We start from the raw sequence: 13780 nt of genomic DNA on the forward strand, positions 1-13780 counted from the left end.
TAGACGGTAAATTACAGCATCATCTGCGAACAACCTAAGAGAACTGCTCAGATTGTCACCCAGGTCATTTATATAGACCAGGGACAGCAGAGGTCCCAGGACGCTTCCCTGGGGAACACCTGATATCACTTCAGCTTTACTCGATGATTTGCCGCCTATCACTACGAACTGCGACCTTCCTGACAGGAAATCACGAATCCAGTCGACAACTGAGACGATACGCCATAGGCCCGCAGCTTGATTAGAAGTCGCTTGTGAGGAACGGTGTCAAAAGCTTTCCGGAAATCTAGAAATACCGAATCAACTTGAGATCCCCTGTCGATAGCGGCTATTACTTCGTGCGAATAAAGAGGTAGCTGCGTTGCACAAGAACGATGTTTTCTGAAACCATGCTGATTACTCACCTAAGAAAACGGCGGGAGAGGAAGGGCACTTGGGCTACCTCCAGTAACGTAAGTCACCTCTTCCTAGGAACTGGACATAAGTCTTTATTTAAACAATTAGAACCAGTACCACCATCGATTGTGTTCGCCATCCTCTTGGAAAACGTGCCAGAATTTTGCTCTAAGAACTTACTTCCGGAGCTGAGGGGAGTTAGTATCGCGTTGCCCCCCGCTAGAACCCGCTCAAATTGTCATTTGATTCGAATATAATTTGTTTAAATTTCTTTAAATCTGTTTAAATTTTTATAAATTTCTTTAAATTTACTATCTACCTACAGCAATAGCCGCTTAGTTTGTTGTAACCACAACCACAATAGGCTTAGATATTGTAACCTCCCCACGGAAAATTTCAAAGACAATATTTATTAGAAATGGAACTAGAGCTAAGTGTAAGCTCCCCAGAGAAATTTTAAAACACAAAGACAATTAAATAAAAATTAGCTATCTGACCCAAGTATAAGTTCGTCACAAAATGAAAGTCAATTCAATGATAATGAAAATCTCAGTGACAATGGAAACGCAAATAGACGGAAATATCAGTCTTTGGCCCTGTGCGAAATCAGAATTAATTTCTTACCTCAGTATAACTGCATGTCAAAGTTCTGCTCTTATTGTTGGCCGCGTCTTGGAGGAAATGCATTGCAAGTACTTTTTTTTTGAAATCTGACTGAAACTTTTCTTTAAAGGAAATGTAAGGAATTTGTTCGTTCAATTAAATGGTTCTTTATCAGAATGCATTGAAAACAAAATTATTATTAGGGCGATTCTTGCACAAATTAGTTACAGTCAATTTACATTACTAGCTGAGCGCAGGGCTGCTTACTTAAAATAATATACCTCATCCTGAATCTTGACCAGAGTGCGATGTCGACGCCCGCCGACTGCTCACACACAACTAAACTCTCTCGCATCTAGACCGCGACTGCATCGTCTCGCACGTGCTACTCGCAACCGCTAGCTCGCAACTGAACTCTCTCTAAAAGCTAACTCGCGACTGCCGCGCTACTGCCTCGCTGACTCTGGTCAAAGATCATGCCTCACCATCGCCGCCACACAACACACGTGTTTCAATATCAGTTGTCTACATCTACATATGTACTCCGCTAGCCACCAAGCGGTGTGTGGTGGAGGGCACAATCCGCGCCAGTCATATTTCCTCTCCTCTGTTCCACTCGCGGATCGCGCGAGGGAAAAACGACTGTCTGAACGCCTCAGTACGACCTCTAATTTCCCTTATCTTTGAATGGTGATCATGGCGCGATCTGAAAGTTGGTGGTAATAATATATGCTCTGCATCCTCGGCGAAGATCGGATTTCGGAATTTAGTGAGCAGCCCCTTCCGTTTAGCGCGCCATTTATCTGCAAGTGTGTCCCAATTCAAACTTTCTATGAGATCTGTAACGCTCTCGCGATGGCTAAATAGACCAGTCACGAATCTTGCCGCTCTTCTTTGGATCTTCTCAATCTTTTGAATCAGACCCAACTGGTAAGGGTCCCATACAGACGAACAGTACTCTAAGGCTGGACGAATTAACATATTGTAAGCTTTTTCCTTTGTTGAAGAACTGCATGGCTTCAGGATTCTACAAATAAACCGCAATCTAGAATTCGCCTTGCCCGTTACTTGTATAGTCTGATCATTCCATTTGAGATTTATTCGAATAGTCACACCCAGATACTTGACGGATGTTACCGCCTCCAAAGATTGGGCATTTATTTTGTACTCGTTCATTAATGAGGATTTTCACCTTATTACACACAGTACATTACAGTTACTAATATTGAGAAATAACTGCCAGTCATTACTACTCAAATTTATTTTCTGCAAATCCTCATTGATTTGTTCACAACTTTCGTGTGATACTACTTTCCTGTAGACTACAGCATCATCGGCAAACAGTCTAATGCCGCTGTCAATACCATCAACCAGATCGTTTATGATCGTAAAAAGCAGCGGACCTATTACGCTGCCCTGGGGCACATCGGAAGTTATGCTTGTTTCTGTTGAAGTCACTCCGTTCAGGACGACATACTGCTGCTCCCTGTCTGTTAGCAAACTTTTTACCCAACCGAATATGTTATCGGATAGACCGTAAGCGCGCACTTTTTGGGGCAAGCGACAGTGCAGAACTGAGTCGAACGTCTTTCGAAAGTCGAGAAATATGGCATCAACCTGGGAGCCGGTATCCAGAGCCTGTAGTATATAATGCATAAAGAGGGCCAGCTGTGTCTCGCATGACCGCTGTTTTCTAAAACTGTGCTGGTTTCTGCAGATGAGCTTCTCGGAGTCTAGAAAGGTCATTATGTCTGAACACAAAGTACGTCCCATGATTCTACAACCAATCGATGTCAGCGAAATTGGCCGGTAATTATGTGCATCCGATTTTCTACCCTTTTTATAGATTGCTATGACCTGGGCCTTCTTCCAGTCGCGTGGAACTTCCCGCTGTTCCAGTGCTATATTGGTAACATAGTCAACATATAATCTTACGGGGATACCGTCTGTGCCAAATACCTTCCTAGTGTCTAAGGATCTTAACTGTTTTACAATACCAGATACACTAAACACTATGTCAGCCATCCTTGCGTTTGTTCGATGATTGAGAGGGGGGAATGGTGCTACAGTCCTCTACTGTAAACGAGTTTTTGAAAGCTAGGTTTAGAATTTCGGCCGTCTGTTTATCATCATCAGTTACATTACCCGTACTGTCAGCAAGACAAGGTATTGAATTATTTGTAGCGTTCATAGATTTTACGTACGACAATTTTTTTTTTTTTTTTTTTTTTTAGAATCTGCCGATAAGATATTGCTTTCAAATTCGTTAGAAGAATCTCTCATTGACCTTTTGATAGCTGCTTTCATTTCGCATAATTCCTGTTTGACAGCGGGGCAGTGACTACGTTTAAAACGACTGTGCAAAATTCTCTGCTTTCTCAGCAACTTCCTAATATGTTTGTTGTACCAAGGTGGATCCTTTCGCTCCCTATATTTTTGCTAGGCACATACTTCTCTAGGACGTGGTGGACAATACCTGCAAATTCCGACCAAAGATGCTCAATATCTTTGTGCCCCGCGGTGAATACTTGGAGCTGACTGTTAAGATATTCGTTAATGACACTTTTATTTGCTTTCCCAAACAAGGAAACTCTACGCTGTTTCTTGTCAGTGTTCAATTAGCGTGACGTTGGTACCAGACAGGGTGGGTTTCAATAGCTGTATTACATGCGCCCGTTCAGCTGAGGAATGGAAGCGATATTGAAAGGTGGCTACACTCAGCCACAGCGCCAGAGATCGCGCTAGAGAGTATTGTTCCGCCGCCTCCACTGGCAGTTCTTGTCGAGATGTGGCAGTAGTCAGTTCTTGCTGAGAAGTCGTAGTGGGCAGTGATTATTGAGAAGTAGCGGAGGGAGTGCTTGCTGAGATGTCGTAGTGGGCAGTGCTTGTCGAGAGCAGATGTTATTCCAATGGAGATATTGTAATGATTAGAGTGCTTTTCGTCAATATATATGAAGGTAACAAAACTCTTATTCTTTTTTTTGCTCATTATTTCAATGTCCTGAATAATGCGTCATTACAGGTTCAGTCAACAAAGCATCTGGCTTGTGTTCTTGTATTAGAGTGTAATTCTGGTTTTCTTGCGTAATTATGGTATTTCTATTTTCTTTAATTACTTCAGTATAAATGGTATTTGAAATTTCTTGTCTTATTGAAGAAGAACCGTGCCAGATGTGTACGTTGAGTCATACTTCCACACACAGAACAGTTATACTTGTGCTTTGGTTTCGTAGGTTTTATAGTTGCTGGGGACTTAATTAATTAATTGTGTTAACGAAAATTTTCATTTCATTCTTTGTTGTTGTTCTATGCAGTCAGGTTGCGTACAAAAACTAGTCAGGGCCAACCGTTTACGACACTTCGTAATCGGACATACAGCGACAGAAAAAAATTTAAAAATTATTTTCATTTTATTTTAATTAAGCCCCCATGCAATATTTAATGCTTGAACACATGATCAGGAAGAATACGGTCCTGCAAATAAATTCTTTGTATTAAATATGCATTACACAATGCATTGAAACATTTGTCTCTGCTTGAATTGTCGTCATTTCTAAAACCTACGTATAAGCTCCCACCACACAAGAGACAACTGCCTTCGATCCACCAGACCAATGAACTGACCTAGGCCGCGCGGGATTAGCCGAGCGGTCTGGGGCGCTGCAGTCATGGACTGTGCGGCTGGTCCCGACGGAGGTTCGAGTCCTCCCTCGGGCATGGGTGTGTGTGTGTTTGTCCTTAGGATAATTTAGATTAAGTAGTGTGTAAGCTTAGGGACTGATGACCTTAGCAGTTAAGTCCCACAAGATTAAAAATAAAAAAAAACTGACCTAGTTCACCGCTTGAGGGCACCTCGATAGGTTACGTTATCGTGCAGTTTAATCCATAGAAGCATGATGACGTCACGTGCTTTTCTCAGCTGCATGTCTCCCCAATCGGTCTGGAGGGGGAATGCTGGTCGGAAATGGAATCAGCCAGTTCTGGGCTGCTGGAGAGAGGGATGAGTCTACTTTATTTAAATCTTTAACAATTTATTTAAGTACGGATCTCACCTAGTTTATTTATCACGCTGATACAAAACACTCGCACTGCCTGCGGTCTGAGGTGGGAAAAATGATGTCAAAAAGGAATCAGTCTGTTTTTGGCTGCTGGAGAGAGGAACGAGTTTACTTTATTTGTTCAACAATTTATTTAGCCATGGATTTCACCTAATTTATTTATTACGCTAATACAAAACACACACCCTTACACGCCCAGTTTACAGACATGGAAACTACTAATAACGCATTACGCTGATGTGCAGAGACGCAAACAATTCCTTAATTATCCAACTAATCCACTACACACCATACATACGTTGAAATTACTCCTAGATCACTGAAATAATGTATGCAAAGACCCAAAAATAATTCAGTTCACAAACACTCAGTGGCCTAGCGCTCTAAGGCGCTGCAGTCATGGACTGTGCGGCTGGTCCCGGCGGAGGTTCGAGTCTTCCCTCGGGCATGGGTGTGTGTATGTTTGTCCTTAGGATGATGAAGGTTAAGTAGTGTGTAAGCTTAGGGACTGATGACCTTAGCAGTTAAGCCCCATAAGATTTCACACACACTTGAAAAAAAAAAAAAAAAAAAAAAAAAAAAAAAAAAAAAAAAACAGTGCACGTAAAAAAACGCAACTTATCAGCGAATCGAATCCTGATTCTACTGGATGGAAAGCCTAAGTGCAACCCCCACCCCCCAACACATGGAAACTGTCCACTGTCCACATGTGGGAGAGAAAGGTTAGGTTAGTGTACCTTATTTATTTTGCTCGGCATACTGACTCAATTATCCATCCTAATTACTTAATTAATCACAAAGATCTGTCCTAATTTCACAACTATATGCATAGCGCTGCACAAGAATGGCTTAAAATCGCATGAACAAACAATTAGTCTTATCCTGATGGGGCAAAAAAATTACACCACCAGCGACAAAAGCACTATAACTCTACCGTACACCTACAAGCTAGGGGGAAAAACGTTCAGCTGACTAGATCCTGGTGTTGGACAGAGATGTTTTTAAAAAAAATTGTATTACCTGCAAGCATATAGCATCTATCCCTGTTTGACGTCAGCGTTCACTACACATGTCTACTAAAAATCACCCTAACCTAAACAAATACGCGCTATCACAGTTGACGGGAAAAAATGCATCACAATACTGGGGCAAATCCTCGTCGTAAAAGACTGCGTTCTCACCCCTTTACAATCACAAACTAGGCCATCGAGCTGCTACACCGACTGTCTCGCGGTCCTGTGTGTCCTCATGCTGGCCAGCAAGTGAAAGCCCCGCGGACCGGCCTGGCCGACAGCCATCTGAATTGATACGCCAGTACAGTAACAGTACTGCTTTCCCCCTCAAATGTATCTGCTCGTCTAAAAGTATACTCGCGCACCCGGCCCTCCGGCCCTAATAGCTACGACGCGCCCAAGGCTTACCGTTCTGATTCTTTCACGTCACATAGGAGACTCCGGTATGGGAGTTAACATCATCTTGACCCCTATAATAAAGCAACTATTAAAAACATTTTCCACCATAATAAATGTCCTCTTTCACAAGAACAGACAAAGACCAGTTTAATGAGCAAAATACACTACTGGCCATTAAAATTGCTACACCAAGAAGAAATGCAGATGATAAACGGGTATTCATTGGACAAATAGATTATACTAGAACTGACACGTGATTACATTTTCACGCAATTTGGGTGCATAGATCCTGAAAAATCAGTACCCAGAACAACCATCTCTGGCCGTAATAACGTCCTTGATACACCTGGACACTGAGTCAAACAGAGCTTGGATGGCGTGTACAGGTACAGCTGCCCATGCAGCTTCAACACGATACCACACTTCATCAAGAGTAGTGACTGGCGTATTGTGACGAGCCAGTTGCTCGGTCACCACTGACCAGACGTTTTAATTTGGTGAGAGATCTGGAGAATGTGCTGGCCAGGGCAGCAGTCGAACATATTCTGTATCCAGAAAGGCCTGTACAGGACCTGCAACATGCGGTCGTACATTATCCTGCTGAAATGTAGGGTTTCGCAGGGATCGAATGAAGGGTAGTGCCACGGGTCGTAACACATCTGAAATGTAACGTCCACTGTTCAAAGTGCTGTCAATATGAACAAGAGGTGACCGAGACGTGTAACCAATGGCACCCCATACCATCACGCTGGGTGATACGCCAGTATGGCGATGACGAATACACGCTTCCAATGTGCGTTCACCGCGATATCGCCAAACACGGATGCGAACATCATGATGCTGTAAACAGAACCTGTATTCCTCCGAAAAAATGACGTTTTGCCATTCGTGTACCCAGGTTCGTTGTTGAGTACACCATCGCAGGCGCTCCTGTCTGTGATGCAGCGTCAAGGGTAACCGCAGCCAACTTCTCCGAGCTGATAGTCCATACTGCTGCAAACGTCGTCGAACTGTTCGTGCAGATATTTGTTGTCTTGCAAACGTCCCCATCTGTTGACTCAGGGATCGAGACGTGGCTGCACGATCCGTTACAGCCATATGGATAAGATGCCTGTTATCTCGACTGCTAGTGATACGAGGCCGTTGTGGTCCAGCACGGCGTTCCGTATTACCCCACTGAAACCACCGATTCCATATTCTGCTAAGAGTCGCTGGATCTCGACCAACCCGAGCAGCAATGTTGCCATACGATAAACCGCAATCGCGATAGTCTACAAAAATGGTTCAAATGGCTCTGAGCACTATGGGACTTAACATCTACGGTCATCAGTCCCCTAGAACTTAGAACTACTTAAACCTAACTAACCTAAGGACATCAGACAACACCCAGCCATCACGAGGCAGAGAAAATCCCTGACCCCGCCGGGAATCGAACCCGGGAACCCGGGCGTGGGAAGCGAGAACGCTACCGCACGACCACGAGATGCGGGCGCGATAGTCTACAATCCGACCTTCATCAAAGTCGGAAACGTGATGTACGCATTTCTCCTGCTTACACGAGGCATCACAACGCCGGTCAACTGCTGTTTGTGTATGAGAAATCGGTTGGAAACTTTCCTCATGTCAGCACGTTGTGGGTGTCGCCACCGGCGCCAACCTTGTGTGAATGCTCTGAAAAGCTTATCATTTGCATATCACAGCATCTTCTTCCTGTCGGTTAAATTTCGCGTCTGTAGCACGTAATCTTCGTGGTGTAGAAATTTTAATGGCCAGTAGTGTAGGTATAATTATTTTACGTCTGCGATGACATTTACGTGGAAAGCGATATTTCTACTCGCGAATACAGATGTCGGTGATTTAGATAAATAAGATCTCTCTCATATCTAGAGAACCGGCAAACGTGTCATCCACCTGTTAATGCACGCACCACAATCGATCTGCCCTCAACTAAATAAATACGTCAAATGCGAAGAAGCAGTCAACAGAACAATTTACATTTGAGGGAATAATGGCCCAGTGCAAACACACGGTCATATTGAACCTTGACAAATTTGCACTTGATCACCAAAGCTGTCCAACACACATACTAAGTACTAGTCTAGAGGACTATACGGTTAAGTCAACTACATCCCACATCAGCAGGAAAAGCGATTCATTCCCACCACAGGCCGTACATAGACACAATTATCCTGCTAAATCGGCCACATATACATTTGATCGGTATACTTACAATTAAATGTTACGATTGCGGTTTCAGCTCAACGAGATTCGACAATGAGCGAAGTATCGGAAAAACACCCTGCTGACGGCTTTGCTCTGGAAATAGAAATATCTTTACTATTCTTATGACGAGACACACGCCATCAGAGTATTGCACGTCAAATCCATACCTTCCTTACGACTACACGTAGTCATTTCCTTTACATATTTCTGAACACAAACACATCATGCTCAAGGCGACAGTGAGGTGGCGCAGTGGTTAGCACACTGGACTCGCATTCGGGAGGACGACGGTTCAATCCCTCGTCCGGCCAACCTGATTTAGGTTTTCTCTGATGAGAAATCGCTGCAGGCAAATGCCGGGATGGTTCCTTTGAAAGGGAACAGCCGAATTCCTTCCCCGTCCTTCCCTAACCTGATGAGACTGATGACCTTGCTGGTTGGTCTCTTCCCACAAAAACAACCCCCAACCCTCAAGGCGAACCTATTACACATCCCCTACTACTATACAAATAGTTTCAGAAAAGATTTCCTGACACTTAAATCTATTATCATTCATATAACTGATTTGCCTAGATGCGCAATCGATCCATCTTCTTCAGTGTGGATGCACAAGTACGTCCGACCTCCCATGGGAGTCTCAGAGTAGCGAGCATGGAGGACGTAGACAGGGACTGGTAGGAGTGTGGGTAGCCCATGAGACACAGAGAATTGTCCACACACTTGCCTAAACACTTGTAAGTAGGCTGTTTATGTTTGGACAATATGTGAGAAGTAGGGACTGATAGTGTTTGCACGTGTGTTAATAATTCAGCAAGGGACTGGATAACAGCATTGCTGGTTCTAAGGACATTTCAAACAAATTTTTTGTGAGTGGACAAGTGGTGGTTTATGGACTTGCTATATTCTCCGCAAGACTCTTCGATGGTGATTGTGCACCTGTACAGTCACAACAGATGGCTGCTGGCCGTCTCTACAAGGACTGCAGTGGGTCTGCGCCTCTGGTGGCCCACCAGTACCGTAATCTCTACCAGGACTACAGTGAGTCTGCTCTGTGATAACCTACCTACCAATACTCGTCAAAATTTCGAATGACTCTGCTGTGGGTTTCCTCTGTTGTGGCCCATTACCTGTCTGCATGTCGAGAGTCAGCACTGTCTTTCCGTTGGAAGGACAACACTACTTCTTCAAGACTGCATGGAAATCCACTACTTCCGTGTGCATTTTTTTTTACTGCTCAGACTTTGAGAAAAAAAAAAACACTACAATTTTGCTGTGATGGATGATCAGGACTGTCTTTATGGACAGTGAGAAAATTTTAGCTTTTGACCAACATTGTATCAATAAGTGTGTGCAATTGATATCTTTGTTATTGTAATTATGAAAAATTTTATCAAATCATTATTGGCCACTGCCCAAAATAATTTGTAAAATTTTTTGTGGGGAGCATGGGGGCTATGTAAGTAGGCTGTTTATGTTTTCTTATTGGCAACGTTACGTAGCGCTCTGTATGAAAATCACTGGCTGTGCTGTGTGCAGCCTGTGGCTAGTTTGCATTGTTGTCTGCCATTGTAGTGTTGGGCAGTTGGCTGTGAACAGCGCGTGGCGTTGTGCAGTTGCAGGTGAGCCGCCAGCAATGGTGGATGTGGGGCCGTTTCACACTCTGTGCCAAGTGGCACTGTCGTTAACACACCTGCCCACTAAGCAAGGTACATCAGGTTCGAACTCCTATCTTATTTTCACTCATCGCTGCTGATTCCGCATACTGTCCCAATGCAGCTGACTTGAATTTACATGTGACTTAAATCTACACTTGATGTTAACAAATTTCTCTTCTTAAGAAACGCTTTTCTTGCCATTGTCAATCTAAATTTTATGTCCTTCCTACTTCGTCCACCATCGTTATTTTGCTGTCCATATAGCAAAACTCTTCTCCTACTTTAAGTGTCTCCTCAGTTTCCTTAGCATCACCTGATTTCATACGAGTACATTCCATTATCCTTGTTTTGCTTTTGTTGATGTTCATCTTATATCTTACATTCAAGAACCTGTCCATTCTTTTCAACTTCCCTTCCAAGTCCATTGCTGTCTCTGAGAGAATTACAATGTCCTTGGCAAACCTCATTGCTTTTATTTCTTCTCCCTCTCCCTCAGTAATATACAGGGTGTTACAAAAAGGTACGGCCAAACTTTCAGGAAACATTCCTCACACACAAAGAAAGAAAATATGTTATGTGGACATGTGTCCGGAAACGCTTACTTTCCATGTTAGAGCTCGTTTTATTACTTCTCTTCAAATCACATTAATCATGGAATGGAAACACACAGCAACAGAACGTACCAGCGTGACTTCAAACACTTTGTTTCAGGAAATGTTCAAAATGTCCTCCGTTAGCGAGGATACATGCATCCACCCTCCGTCGCATGGAATCCCTGATGCGCTGATGCTGCCCTGGAGAATGGCGTATTGTATCACAGCCGTCCACAATACGAGCACGAAGAGTCTCTACATTTGGTACCGGGGTTGCGTAGACAAGAGCTTTCAAATGCCCCCATAAATGAAAGTCAAGAGGGTTGAGGTCAGGAGAGCGTGGAGGCCATGGAATTGGTCCGCCTCTACCAATCCATCGGTCACAGAATCTGTTGTTGAGAAGTGTACGAAAACTTCGACTGAAATGTGCAGGAGCTCCATCGTGCATGAACCACATATTGTGTCGTACTTGTAAAGGCACATGTTCTAGCAGCACAGGTACATTATCCCGTATGAAATCATGATAACGTGGTCCATTGAGCGTAGGTGGAAGAACGAAACTAAAATGAGCTCTAACATGGAAATTAAGCGTTTCCGGACACATGTCTACATAACATCTTTTCTTTATTTGTGTGTGAGGAATGCTTCCTGAAAACTTGGCCGTACCTTTTTGTAACACCCTGTATATACAATTCCAGAGAAAGTAGGAGCTGACAGGTGTGAAGCTTACCGAACTATTAGTTTAATAAGTCATGGTTGCAAAATACTAACAGGAGTTCCATAGAACGCGACCTCAGAGAAGATCAGTTTGGATTCTGGAGAAGTGTAGGAGCACGTTAGAGTATTTCGCCTGTTTCATACATGTTGCTGACCAGTTTTGTCACGGTAGGTTCTTCAAGGCTATCAGTAGTTCTAAGCGAATGTCGTGTACTCTCGGGGCCTTGTTTCGATTTAGGTGTTTCAGTGCTCTGTCAAATCCTTCATATATATATATATATATATATATATATATATATATATATATGCTCCTAAATCTGTAGATTTGTCGTCTAGCCACTCTTACTTCGCCATTTTGCACTACTGGTCAATTTCATTTTTTAGATGTTTGTATTCCCTTTCTCCATTTTCCTTCACAGAATTTATATAATTTGTTCCTTTCATCAGTTAAATTCAGGATCTTTTGTGTTACCCAACGATTTCTTCTGGGCCTCGTCTTTTTGCCTATTTGATCCTCTGCTGCCTTCACTATTTTATCTCTCAAAGCTACCCATTCTTCTTCTGCCACATACCTTTCTCCTGTGAACTTCACACACGGACCTTATGACGATTCAGTTTTCCGGTTACATGAAATTTTGCCTAAAGGGTCATTATTTGTGTCAGTCTTGCCAACATATGCACTGCACACAGTTCGCACAGAGATTTGTCCGTAGGCTTTAATGGCTGAAGCGTCTGCGCCTAGTAGGCATAAGGCCGTAACGTCTTTTGCAAAACGTTCTGCACCTTTGATCGTCTCATTTCCAATTCTCTGACCGCCGTAAGCATCGATTTTGTTGGAGTCTTTGCAAACGCCTGCCGTACACTGTCCACATTGGCGAGTGAAACAAATGTGGCACCCATCCCCTTTTTTGTAGGATATTACCTTTTCCATAAATAAGATTGTCAAGCCTGAATAGTTGGTCGTGATGGTGGTTGCCTTTCATAGCGTATTCACTTGGGTATAGGTCGTTCTCTGTTTGAACCGGGCCACACATGAAGTTTTCTCCTGTGACGTCCACATTTTATCAGGTTGGCAAGTTCAACTTTGCCTCAAAATTGCGTTACAGGAAGGTAACAAATACTTTATGTTATCTTACCACATGTTTAAAACACTTTGTTAAGGGGACCACTCAATGCCTATCTAACCCATGTTAATTTAGGCAAGTTTTTGATCCATTTCTGAAAAAAATATTTGATGCAGGACCTTAATATTTTTACTGTATGTTACATGATGCTGATAGAGTCAACTGTACTAAAATCTACTTTATCCATTTTATAGTTTTTAAGATATACTTCTTTAAATTGATCAACATAAAATATTAAGTTTTTTCTACAAACAATATTTTTTGTGAACTTCCTAATGGGGGAATGTAGTACCAGAGGCGGCTTTTTATGTTATGCAGAGTCTCTGAAAATTTCATTCATTTATCTATGATAGTTTCTGATATAATGGGGCATATGTACTGAAAATTTTAGTTTGCGGGAAATTGACTTTAAAGAGAAAACTTTTGAAATTTGTTACTTACAGTTAATTAAAACTGTCCTGCTGCATATGATGGTCCTTCTTTGGCCTCTAAAAAGTCTTCTAGCTTCTTTTTCACCTTCTTGGATATTTGTCTTGCTTTCTTGGCCACATTGCATACAGACCTGTCTTCATCGGCTATCCTCATTTTATCGCAATGTTGCAGCCCAGTGATCATATTTTCACCAGGATTAATTTCTAGCTTTTTCAATACTCAAAACTTTCCAATATTACCACAACTGAATGTAACAACAGCATCATGAACTGCTAGTTTCGTTGTATGCATGCCTACAAATACAGTTTTAGGAAGGCGGTTCCAAATATGCTGTTGAAACATTCATTTGGGTTCTGTGTCTGCCCATGCAGACATTTTCTTAGAAGGTCAGGATGAGAAATCTAGTGAGAATAAGATTCTCCAGTTGCCTGAGACCTATTGTATTTGCACTACGAATTTTCTTCTGATGGACACGATCCATGACATGGCTTATCATTAGAGGACTTATGGAAGAATATGGCCCAAACATCTCTGTTCATTGTCTCCAGATTTTCTTTATTTCTCCTA

This window comes from Schistocerca nitens, chromosome 1 (assembly GCF_023898315.1).
Source record: "Schistocerca nitens isolate TAMUIC-IGC-003100 chromosome 1, iqSchNite1.1, whole genome shotgun sequence".
Lineage (NCBI taxonomy): Eukaryota > Metazoa > Arthropoda > Insecta > Orthoptera > Acrididae > Schistocerca > Schistocerca nitens.